This window comes from Falco cherrug, chromosome Z (genome assembly GCF_023634085.1).
Source record: "Falco cherrug isolate bFalChe1 chromosome Z, bFalChe1.pri, whole genome shotgun sequence".
NCBI classification, from domain to species: domain Eukaryota; kingdom Metazoa; phylum Chordata; class Aves; order Falconiformes; family Falconidae; genus Falco; species Falco cherrug.
The window spans coordinates 66072130-66083735 of record NC_073720.1 but is presented as its reverse complement, the minus strand read 5'-3'; the positions used below and the strand labels follow the sequence as shown (position 1 = coordinate 66083735).

At 39.2% G+C, this 11606-nt stretch overlaps 1 protein-coding gene across 1 annotated transcript in view; it reads left to right on the top strand.

Annotated features, from left to right (window-relative positions):
* PRR16 (proline rich 16) overlaps positions 1–11606 on the top strand; it is a 165144-nt gene that overhangs the window by 109468 nt on the left and 44070 nt on the right.

Here is an 11606-nt window from a genome sequence, read left to right as displayed (position 1 = left end):
CCTAAGGCCTTCAGGGACATCCACTTAATTCATGTAAAGAGCTTTGAAGTTGAATAGCTCTGTACAATTACGAAGCATTAACATGCAAAACAAGATATTGTACATGTTATCGCATTTTGATGGTGAACCCAATTAATATTCTTACTAGTTGAAACAAAGTCCTCAGTGGTTTTAATTATTTCATGAAAGAACATTCTTTTATTCTCACAAAGAGAATTGTTGGGACCTAGAGGTAAAAAACATCATATCAGGGAAGAAAATCTGACAATAAATCTGTTATTTACAAAAGTTGTGCCAAATTAATCTCAAATGGCCCAACAGCAGATGCTGTATAAAAGCAGTATGCTTTTGAGCTGAAATGTGAAACACACTCCATGGCAAGAGACAAAACTAGACGAAACAGATTCTTAATTTAAATTTCCATTTACATGCAATAATAGCTATTAAACTGAAAACGAATCTTCAAGTTGTTTCCCTGTATATACACTATGGTACATTTTTAGTATTTAATTTAGTGAAATAATAAGAATAATCATAACAAAAATTCTAACAGATAGCTGCCCTTTGAAAAACTGTGCAGTAAACAAAGATTGTGGTTTTTGCAAATACACATACAGGGTCTAAGGCTTTGTGTTGTATTCCCTGCATAAAAGTGACAAAACAAGAAAGTAGTTCTAAATGTTTAATCATGTTTTACTGATGTGCTTTTCATGATGCACTTTACATTTTGTATTGTTTGAGTATACTTAACCTCATGTTATCAGTTGCCAAGTGAAGTCCTAGCACTTGCAGCAGGAGGCAGTAACTCATTCGGCATGCATACATGATCTTTGCTGCTGGAATGGAGTTTCTGTCAGGTGGATTCTGCTCAGACCTGGGACTCCACAGCACCTCCCTTGCTTACACATTGAGATTAACATTTTAAGTCACTGGGACAATGTGTGGACATATCCACACTGCATATCTACATTTTTTTCTTTTGAAAAGAAAACTTTTGCTGTCTCTTTGACTTTATTGCTGCTGCGGAGATCATATACCAACTGTTATAAGCTAGTTTATTTTTTTCCTTATTAAAAAAGCTACTGCATACAAGAAAATATGCGATAATGCAAATCAAACTGCATATTTTATAGGAAATATTTGTGTTTAATCTTAAATTAAAGGAAATTACACAAAATAATTTTAGGGGAGAGGGTCTTCTGTACATGTCTTACTTCACTTGGCTCAATTTTTCCAATATAAACTCATCTCTGAGAGCAGAGCACAGTATTTCTCCTCTGGATTCGGTCTCTGGGCTTGCTGGTGTCTCATGAACATGTTAGTACCTCCAAAGTAGATGCTGTACTCTGTGGCTGTGTATTGATATACATGTGAATTTCAGTTTCATTGCAGTGTTAAGTTTACAGTTCTCAGCTCTGGAAAGTTCTAAGTGGCATCTGATTTTCAGCATTTCATGTTCAGTTTTGGTATCCAACATCTTCCGTCTCACACTTTGTCTTCTCTTTCAGAGACACACTCTTGTCTCTTTCCCCATGCCTCCTGATCACCCTTTCACAAACTGCTGCCCTTCTTTGTGCATTTTCATGGGTGAAAAGGTGCTGTGGTATAAAAACAAAAGATGCAGCTTTTCAAATGCAATGCTGCTTTTGGCCAGAAAGCCAGTTGCCAAATGTGAAGGAACTGCATTGTTCTTCTGCAAAGTTTGCTAACTCAGGCTTTCTTTAATGCACCAAAGTGTTCCAGGGTCTCTGTTAAATCATACTATGAACAGTGAATCAATTCTCCTGTTTTAATGAGAATGTCTCTGGCCTGTGTCCGATTAGAAGGTATTTTTATAACCTTGTTATAAAAATAATTCACATTATTAGCATGACAAGAATAAAACTCAATTTAAAACAGGGAAATCTGCAATGCATGGGAAACAATTAACTTTAAGCTTTGGAGCACTGTCTGGAAAATTCTAATAAAAATGGCATAAGAAAGACTGCAATACTGTATTCAGCCAGCAGTGTTTTTTACATTTATATTAGGAATGCAGCCTCAGTGAAGCTTTTCTGAACGCCTATAACACAGCACGTTTCACACCTTACTGAGGAAAACATAATCAACTAACCAGAACAGGACAGGAGTTGTCTGCCTTTGAAATATAAGTGTAGTATATTTCTGATTGTATTTAGTCTTTTGCAAAGATGTTAATACCTGAAAAACTGGAAGGCCAGTAACAGTACTCAGAGCTTTAACTCAACATTTGCCATCATTTCAGTTTTAATTCCCCAGAGGTATTTTAAAGTCTGAATTGTCCAGATCTAGACTTCTCAAATGTAGAAGGAGAAGGTGGTTTCTTTCAATTTAATGAAGGGCACAAGCTTAGGAATTGGATGCTTTGTAGGAAATGAACACAAGGAGAGTAACATCCCGTAAGAGTCCTTTTTAAGGACATAAGGTAAGAAACTTCAAAAAGATAATGGGTCTTTTTATCACCTAGTAAAAGTCATCCTTCTGTCTTGTCTTCTGGAGTTGTCACACCTTTCATCACATCATCCATTGTTCATAGGAACAGGAAGATTCCAAATCTTCATCCTCCTTTTTTATTATTAATTCAATATTTTACTTAAAATGTTATGTGAAGTAAGTGCAGTAGATTACAACTCTTGTTAACTTCCTTATAAGTTAATATAAATTAATATATATAAGTTAATATAAATTAATAATAAGTTAATATATAAAGTTATATAACTTCCTTATAAGTTAATATAAACTAAATAAGCTGATTACTGGTTTTGAAGTAAACAGAGTGCAATATGAATTCTCTAATTACCAGAGAGGGTTGTGTATGCTCTCTGGACCTGCTGAGATCTCTTTACTTCCATGTTCTAATTATGGCTTTCCTTTCAGTGATACCACAAACAGTAATTTTACATGTGGAGATAACATCATGCTATGGTTGCTACATCACTTGACTGATTTACTCTTAAAGTAGGCATGAGTATTGGGTGCATATTTTTACAGAGGCAGCGTTTCTCATTCATGGTTTGTGTACATTCTGTGAGCCATGCTTTTTCAGGGGTATGCATGTGTGCAGTGTGTGTGTGTGTAGAAGCAAAATACCTTATCTGCTGTTCAAACTAGTAACAATAATGAAAGCGTCATGCTTAAAGCTGCAGTAAGGTATGTAAGTGAGGTATGTGCAAAGGCATGCAGTAGATCAAATGTCTATGGTAAACCATTGTAAGCGCAATATTTAGAATGCTTAATCTGAAAAATACTTGGCATCTATTGAATAACCACTTTGTATTTTGCAGGGCGATATGTGATATATAGCATGCAACAGCTACACTCTGCAGCCTAGCGTTTCTGAATCTGTTAGCACAGACCATGCAGTTCATAATGGAAGCAGCAGCAGCAGCACTGGTGTTACTGGCTCAGCATGCTGCAGCACAGTGCATACAAACTGCAGTTCAGCCTCATCTTTGTTTGCTGATGGCTTTTAAATGAAAAAAACTAGCAGGGGTTTTCTCTAACTGTCCTGTTTTGTGGTGGAGAAGAGCCCAAGAGCCCAAGTCTCTTCATCAGTCATAATTTTGCCAAGTTACCTGTAGTAGAACATCTTGGTGTAACTCTGGGGAGCACATGCAAGTGCTCCCCAGAGCACTTTCATTTCTGATCTTAAACAATTTGACATCTGACTACCTCAAGTTGTTCAAAGACCTCTCCTGCTAGCTCGCACTGGAACTGCTGAGATAAGTGGACTTGACTGGGTATCCTGCTGCAAGAGAGCAGCCCGTGCTTTGGTCAGCCTGTGCAAGTGTGCTACTTTTCTCTGTTTTTTCATGTTTGTTCATGCATGGCAAAGTTCCCATGTTGCTACGTTGTTGGAGGCTTTTGTTAAGAAACTGCATCATGCACTGTACCCATCAGCTGGGCTGGTGCATTTCAGTGGTGCAGGCAGGTGGGGCCACAGCTGTATTTAGTTTACCCAGTCTTTGTGATGCTGAATCTCTGGAAATGTTGAGGGAGAGTTTTCTTATTGATAATATAATCGGTCTCCTGTCAGGTTATAAAAACAAGTTGAGAACCTCTTCTACAAGTATGGCCAAGAGGAACTAGAACCTTCTGTATCTTGCAGGACTGTTTTAGTTATTGCAGGACTATGTGTCTTTTATGGTATGAAAATGTGGTTTAGAGATAGATGAGAAAAAACTTGGGTCTGATCCAGTAAAAGAAGTAGAATGTAAATTGCACCCAACAGCAGCGCTTCAGACAGTGAGTAAGACCAGGACCATTCTGCTGCCTTGCTTGGGGAAGATAAAGAGCAGAGCTCCAGAAGTTGCTGTAGCTTCTCCTCAAGAGAAGAGGTTTTTTCATCATCCTGAAATATTTGATGTATATACTAAGACTCTTTAAGGATCTGAGCAGTCTGCCTCACTGTTGGTTGTAAACTAGGAATAATAATAATAATAATTTATAATAATAATAAATTATATTTTTATAAGAGCTTTCTGATCTCAGATCTGTCCCTTCATGTTGTTTGCCTGATCTTTTGACTGACTTGTTTTGCAATCTTGCATGCAATAATGTGGCAAAAAATGTACATAAGAAGGGAAAGGTAAAAGGTAAATTATGGGGGGTGGGGGGAAAGGAGCTTTAAACAAATATGTTGTGTATTCAGTGACTACTTCAATCTCAGAGTTTCTTTTTCTTTTAAGTAGCATTATTACCATTATTTTAAACTTAATGTTGAATCACTTTAAGATAAGAGGGCAAGAAAAAAGCCTGTCAGTGGCAGAATTTTTCACAGAAGTTTTTATTTCCTTCCCAGTTCAATGTTGACTTTGCTAAGTAAAAGTTTTTAATTCATGCTGGTCTCCTTCCTGGATAAATTAGTATGTGAAAACCAGAAGACGATGATAATATCGTTTTGTAAGAATCTCTAATCCCTACATAATGCTTTAATTTTCATTTTTTTGCCTATACAGTGATGGTTGTGTACTGGAGCTACAAATTATGTTATCTTCTGTCACCAAGGAGTCACTAACATACTTTAATTTTGACGGATGACTGTTTCACAATTGCAGTTTCACAATTTCAACATGATTATGTTTCAACTTTATAATGTTAATTTTGGTCTTCAGACCCATGTGAGACAAAACATTGTGTTTAGCAGTCATTAAGATGAACTACAGTCAACACCAGTGGAAGCTGACTTTTTGAACCAAAGCCAGTGTACTGTCCTCACACCCACTGCAAAAGGATTGATTGCAGAATCTTTGTGGTGCTACATAAAAAGCTGTTTGTTTGTATGTTCCAGTTTCTTCCTTGTTTATAAAAAAGATTCCACAGTGACATCTGCTTTTGTAAATGTTAGATTTGCAAATATTTTGTATTAAGAAATACTAATTCATTGAAGATAATAGAAAACAAAAGAGAAACCTCACTGATTCACATAAGATCATGTATGTACGCTTATGAGAAAACTATAGCTGTAATTTATCAACAGTGTATAACAAAAAATATAGGAAGAAAGGCACTTATGCTACTACATAGTAATTGTTACAGATGAAAAGGCACTTCATTTGCATTGGACAGCAATACATCTGTCTGTACTGATGAAATGTATGAAGGAAATGGGCTGGAGACAACTTCTAAGTTTGTCCATATCTGTGTGGATCAGCTTCGTCAGACTGTGTGGTTAAACCAGTCCAGCTGAATCAGTACCAAAAAATGAACAGATAAGTGATTTTTGTTTTGCTTGCTTTCCTTCTTTTATTTTGGTTACAAGACAGTATGGGCCTTTCTGTATCTGTAACAGAGGGTTATGGGTTTTTATTTGTTTAAAGCATGGGGCATGCATATGCTTTTCAAATGAGTGTAGCACAGTGGGAGTAGTGGGCATAGCACAAGCAGAATCAGAAATAATAAAGCCAGACCATTCTGTCCATGCAGGAAACAGCAAAATAGACCTGTATTTGAAAACTGCCTCCATTTACTCCAGAAGTTTTAAAGTACAGAGGTTTTGAAGAGTGTTCATAAATATGTCTGCTGATACCTTAACTTCTACTACATTACCTAGACAGAAAAGTATTTGTAATGCTTCTCTCTTTTTAGCTCACTGACTACATAAAGAAATAAAAGTAACTTTTGCTATTCAGGATATAACTGAAAAATAAGGGTGATAGCCTCATTGAAAGTAGGTTCCTGTGCTAGAAGTGAAGGTAGAGAAATAATATAGAAAGCTAAGTGGTGTTCAACAGAACTTTTGTAAGTAGCGGTAGAGGGGATTTCTTTTACTAGCTGTATTAATGTAGACTGGATGGATGGATGAGCGAATGTATGAATGTAGGACCTGTTAATGGATGCATAGAAAACATGAGATTTAATAATATATAGTAAATAAGGAAAAGTGTGGTTAAGTGCTTTAAATCCTGTCCTGTGGGACAGAAAAAAGGGAGATTCTAGTGATTTAGTAAGACTTCAGTATCTCTGGGAATTGTCCTTTAGATACAGGACGAAAGAATGTCTGACGCATAGCTGCGCTGTGCAGGAGGAGTGCTGGGAGGCAATGACAAACATCTTCCTGGAGGGACTGTGTTCCTAGCACTGCAGCATATCTAGACCTGATGCTAAATCAGTTATGAGGGACATTGTATCTCAGTATGCCTTGCATAGCAAGATACGTCTGCAGGTCAGTATAGTAAGAAGGCGGTGCCTCAGTGCATTACAGAAAACACAAACCACACAATTTGCTCAGCCTAGGGTTTAATTCTACCAGAATTATTTAGTATTTGAGTAGTTTGAAAGTCTGGCTTTTTGTACCCTTCATTATCTTCTTCCCTATCCTCGCTTTCTTTCTCCACAAATGCACAATAGCAGAAGGGTGGGATAAAGTTTGCTTCTAAGTGTTTAGCTTTATTTAATGTGGATCAATATTAACAAATGTTATTACATGTGACAATGAAAACACTTACTAAGGATGTTCAGATACTTTCAGTTCACTTTTGACTGGAAACATGCCAGTCATCAACAGTCAGTGCTAGGAACGGAACAGGAGAGAAAAAAAATTACCTTTCCTGGCTTAGCATGCATTGACTCATACTGGACAGCCAGTTTGATGCCCCATGCTATCACTGAGTTTATTTTTAAGCAGGTGATTGTAACTAAGGTCTCTGTGGTTGTCTTAAACTGAAGGTGTTGTATTTCACAGATTGAAGGGCTGTGTCTGTCACAGATGAAAATATTCACAGCATTATTATCAGTGCTTTTCATCCTAAATATTCAGAATAAAGATTCTGACACCATCCTTCATGCTTCAATATTGGAGCAGAGAAGAGAGTAGGCATTTTTCATCATCTCTTTGAGCAACATCAAAAGCATCACAAACCTATGTAGTTTCTTGTCAGAACTGGCCTGGCCTTCTAGACTCTGATTTTAGCCTGAAGACTAAAAAGGCTGAGGTTCCCTGAGGCTCTCAACTTCCCACCAAAGTATTGGTAGCTCGGGAGGTCTGGTTTTATATATCATAAATATATCAAAAGACTGAAACACTTCTTTCATCAAATAATTTTAATTGTATATTCGTTGCCATGATTTTAAATAACTCTTTATTGTTCTGAAGTGAAATAAAACTTCCATCAAAATGCTGTAATTCTCTACCAATACAAAGACTCCTAGCTTATGTGCAGTCAGGTCTCTCAGGCAGCATATGGCATGGACAAGAATGACAGCTGCAAATGTAAGAACTGTCCTGTGTGTTTCCTAAGTGGAGTGTAGGATTGCTTGCTGCTCTCATATCACCCTTTATTTCCTCAATGGATGTTAACAGGTCATTGTGTACAAATCTGGAATTGCAATTTTCTTTCTGTGTTGGAAATCAAACCCTTATTTTTTTCATCTGTTTCCAAAGAGCTATAATATTCAATGTGTGGTTCATGCCAAGCAGTAACATTTAGGAAAGCAAGTTTTGCATACTCTAAATGTCCAAATACATGATAAACAAACATCTCTTAAAATATATTCGTGGATAGGGCTTAAATGTGCTTAGTTCTTCCCTTGAATGGAAACTAGGAATCAGGTATTTAAAATATCCTAATTTTGCTATTTTAAAATGCAAGGAAAAAATACAGAGTTTCTTTCATTCAGCAAGGTTTCCACTTGTCCAGATTTTAACCTCTAAGTGTGTAAGACTCCTGATAGAAATGGGTAATGACATCTCTGCCTCCAGAGAATTTACTAGTCTAGATTCAGGAAATATCTGACGCCATCAAGCTAATTTTATACTAGCTGACTTAGGAACAAGAAAGTATTAAAACTGGATGAACTGTATAGAGTTAGGTCCTCTGATAAAGTACATTTTTAATTTAGAGGGACCTAACAAAATAGAAAGATACTGAAGAGATAAATTAGACTTCTCACATTTAGTTATGTATACAATGATTTTAAATCTCAGTTTTCATTGAAACTGAGGCAAAAACAAGTGGTTTGGAGGACAAACAGATTACTGAATGCTGCTGAATAGGTGCCAAAAGTGGGAAGAGAAAGTAAAAGCAACATAAAAACACTTTACTGACTGGCCAAAATACACAGTTTATTTTAGCTTCAGAACGGTAAAGTGTTAAAAATACAAAAAGTTTGTGTTTTACTGCAAGATACATGGTAGAGGTTAACATACGTACTCAATCAACTTTGTGCAACAGAACTAGACAGAGGAGCTGAAAGTGGATAGTATGTCTTGACTTCCCTGTGTTTTTCCATTGCGATAAGTATAATGTATTTGACTGTTGCTCTGTAATCGTTTATAGTTGATGTGCTTCTGCCAGGCAGCTTTGCAGCTGTACAGCCGTGGTCTGGTGCAGACATGCAGTCCTGGTGACATACCGGTAGAATTAGTCTGTGTTTCTGGGTGTCCATGTTCAGGTTGCCATTGCCAGGTGCACCAGGCAATGCCTGTTCTTCCCCAGTGGAAGTGGAAGGCCTGGGAAAAGCATCCCAGGCACTGCTGAATCCCATCTATCTGCTGTTTTTATGTCTCAGCTTGGACACAACCAAGCTTCTCATAGAAGGAACAAGACTTCTTAGGAGTCCATTATTAACCCTGGTCTTACTGTAGGCCTACTTCATAGTACATTCTGTCATTCCAGTCACAGGCAGTGTTATTGGAAGAAACAGACAGACTCAGTCAATTAGTATGTGGCTCCATGGCTGGTGTCACTGCCAGAATTTTGGGGTTTTCGATAATGGGATAGTCTACACAGTACCAGGCCTACTGGCGTTGGATGGGATTCATCTTTCTCAAAGGGGGAAGAGGCTCTTTGCTCCCGAGCTATCAGGGCTGATTGACAGAGCTTTAAACTAGACTTGAAGGGGGAGTTGAAGGGATAATATCAGGCTCACCCATGACAAGCCATGGGATGGCATGCCAAGATTAGATGGACTGGATGCTAGTGAGGGCCCTCAGGCTGTTGGTCTGTGGCTTGCTGGGTACACTGGAGCACACTTAAAGCGTTACAGTGATGAGCCAAGGGCTTGTGAGGTAATAGATGCCAGCAGGGAACACTGTAAAATACCTTGAAGGAACTAAGGTGTGTTCCTTTAGAAAGGTGACATGGTCCAGCTAATAAAGTGCCTTTACACCAATGCACACAGCATTGGCACCAAACAGGAGGATCTGAAAGCCTCTGCTGCTAGAAAGCTATGACTGGAGTGTGGCTGTCTGTATCTACAAACTGTTCAGAAGGGACAGGCAAGGAAGGAAGGATGAAGGGGTTGCCACCTATGTCAAGAACTGGATAGATTGTGAAGAGCTGTCTCTGAAGAACAGCCATGAGCAGATTGAAAGAATTAGAGACTGAGGCAACAAATGGAACCTTGTGGCTGGTGTTTGCTACAGGCTGCCCAGTCAAGGGGAGCCTATTGGTGAAGTCATCTTACTCCAGCTGCAGGAAGCATCGCACTCACAGGCATTCATCCTGATGGTGGATTTCAACCACCCCAACATCTGCTGGAAAAGTAGCATGGAAGCTGTAGGTAATCCACCAGACTCCTGAAGTGCATCAAGAATATACTTAAGCCAGGTAGTAGACAGCCCTGACAGAGGGGATGCATTACTGAACCTGTTGGTCACCACTGCAAGTGAGCTAATAGGTGATGTCAAGACTGGAGGCAGCCTGGGCTGCAGCGATCATGTGGTCATGGAGCTCACAATCCTGAGGGATATGGGTAAAGTCAGGACCCTGAATTTAAGGAAAGTAAACTTTTAGTTGTTCAAGGAGTTAGTTGATGGGACCCCCGGGAAACTGCCCACAGGGACAAGGCAGCAGAACAGAGATGGCAGATTTTTAATGTCTCTTTCTGTAGAGCGTAACATCTCTTGATCCCCAGTGTAAGAAATCCGGACAGAAACAAGAGACTGGCATGGCTGAGTCAAGATGTGCTAGTCAAACGAAAGGGCAAGAAGAAAATGTACAGGCAGTGGAAGCAGGGACAGGTATGCTGAGAAGAGTATAGGGACAATGTCTGGTTGTGTAGGGATGGGTTCAGGAAGGCCAAGGTGGAGCTGCAGCTGAAATTGGCCAGGGATGCAAAAAATAATAAGGGCTTCTATAGGCAGGTGAGCCAAAAAGGTAAGGTCAGAGAAAGTGTACCTCCCCTGATGAACATGGCTGGCAAAATTGTAACAACAGACAAGAAAGCTGAGGTACTCAACAACATTTTTGCATCAGGCTTCACTCAGTCTTTCTTCCCACACCTTTTGGGTGGATGGACCTCAGGGCAAGGATTGGAGAAACAAAGTCCCTCCCACTGTAGGAGAAAATCAGGTTCGAGACCACCTAAGGAACCTGAACATACCTAAATACATGGGACCCGATTAGATGCATCCCAGAGTCCTGAGGGAATCAGTTGATGTAGTTGCCAAGACACTGTTTATAATATTTAAAAAGTTATTGCAGTCAGATGAAGTCCCTGGGCCTGGAAAAAGGAAAGCATTGCATCTATTTTTAAAATAAAACTAGAAAGGAAAAATCCTGGGAACCACTGACCTGTCAGCCTCACCTCTGTGCCAGGGAAGACTGTAAAACATATCCTCCAAGAAGCTATGCTAAGACACATGAAGGACAGACATGATTTGAGACAGCCAGGATAGCTTCAGGAAGGGCAAGCCTTGCCTGACCAACCTAGTGGCCTTCTAAAGTGGAGTGACTAAATCAGTGGACAAGGGAAGAGCTACAGATGTCATCTATCTGGACTTCCGTAAGGCCTTTGACACAGTCCCCAACATTTTTTTCTCTAATATGGATTTGATGGATGGACTATTCAGTGGATAAAGGAGTTGGCTGGATGGTCACATCCAGAGAGTAGTAGTCAACAGCTTGATGTTCAGCTGGAGATAATTGACAAGTGGTGTCCCTCAGGGGTCTGTGCTGGGACCAGTGTTGCTTGATATCTTCATCAATGACAGATGGTGGGATCAAGAGCACTCCCAGCAAGTTTTGCAGATGACACCGAGCTGAGCAGTGGAGTTGACATGCCTGAGGGATGGGATGCCATCCAGAGGGACCTGAACAAGCTCAAGAAGTGGGCCAATATGAACGTCATGAGGTCCATCAAAGCAC